Genomic DNA, 1619 nt, shown 5'->3' with positions numbered 1-1619 from the left:
TTATCAAACTCTCAAAAATTTTTAAATGTTATGCACATATGTTCTTCACTACATTAAAATCTCTCCTGGAGGAGATTAGAATACTGGTTTTTAGTTATAGATGTCAAAACAGAACCACCTGACAAGCATTTCTAATTTCATAGGTTCAGGTCCCTCCCCCTATCTAGCAAATCACAAGTATCATCTCAAGAGAAACAACCTGTAGTAAGGAAATGCTCCCACTACTCTACACACATCCAAGATTTAAAAATAAAACTGTGAAACAGAAATGAAACAAAGGATAGCTTGCATTCAAGAAACATGTGATTAATGCTGCTGGCAGTGAATTAATAGGTAGGCCACACTAAGTAAAGAAGGATAAGACACAGAAACTTTTCTTTATATGGAAATAGTAGCCTCACACCAACTAATAAAATAATACACATATAATACATGACCATTGCTGAGTCAGTGTGGCATAGACACTAAGCAGATAGAAGTCAGGAAGGTGGAAGTTCCCAGAGTGCCCTGGAGTTGTCAAAAACTACTTCATGAAGGTATGAAGGGGAGTACACAGTGGAAAAAGGAATTATCTGAATGTAAAAATGCAACATGATCAATGGCACTGAGGTCAGTCCTCATATTATTTGATATTATTTACAGCATTCAACAAAATATATCACTTCCTCCTCCTGGGAATAATTTTGTCACTTGTTTTGGGACATCTTCCAATGTTCCTACCATGGACCTGACACTTATTCTACTTGACTTGGTTCTTCTCAATCTCTAAATATATGTGGATCTCTTGCTTTTTCAGCCAACACCACTCCTCATGTCTTTTCCTCAAGTTCTATGACTTTAATGCTCCCTACTCACAGAGGAATGTAGCAATAACATCAAAAGGGATGAACAGAAAAACAGAAAGCAATCAGTGTATGTAGCAATGGGGACACTATCAGCCATTTTCAAAAATAGGTGAAATTTTCAAAAAACCCTTTCAAAACAATAAAAATTAACAGGAGTAGCAGAGACATTCACAAATATAACAGTCAAAAGGGATATCTCAAGGCGTCTTAAAGGTAACTGGCCACCACATTGTAGAACAACATAACAGAACCTAGATAAATCCACAAGGAGTGAAAGAATTTGCCAGGAGGCAAGATGACCTCAGTTTTGAACACTGAAGCTGAAGAAAGAAGGATTTACAGGATAATCATCCTGGTTGCAGGCAAAATATAGAATTAGAGGGCAAGTGAGACTACAGAAAGTGAGACATAGACTTGAAACTATGTCAGAAAAAGAGTTTAAATATTTAGTGGATATAAACATACTCTATAATGGTAGACATATCTGAGAGAAAGGGTTCTGCTTTCACATAGAGGATAGAGAAATTTTGTCCTAGTGGTTGACAATATACAGGGAATGAGGGTGCAGTTTAGATATTAGTAGTAGTAGGGATGTCAATCTGGGAGACTCTAGTAGAGGACAGAGACCTCAGACCTTGAAAATGAATTAAAGTTTTAATAGAACAATCCACAGGAGATAAAAAATCGTAAGTGCTTCTTGGGAAGAAAATGCTGGGAGAGATTGACTAAGTGGGGGCTTGTGAGAAAAAGACCAGGGCCCCCCTGGTGCAACAG

This window comes from Carlito syrichta, unplaced genomic scaffold (assembly GCF_000164805.1).
Source record: "Carlito syrichta isolate Samal-C Ts95f unplaced genomic scaffold, Tarsius_syrichta-2.0.1 Scaffold308926, whole genome shotgun sequence".
Taxonomy (NCBI): Eukaryota; Metazoa; Chordata; class Mammalia; order Primates; family Tarsiidae; genus Carlito; species Carlito syrichta.
The sequence above is the reverse complement of the archived record's forward strand: the minus strand, read 5'-3'. Positions refer to the sequence as shown.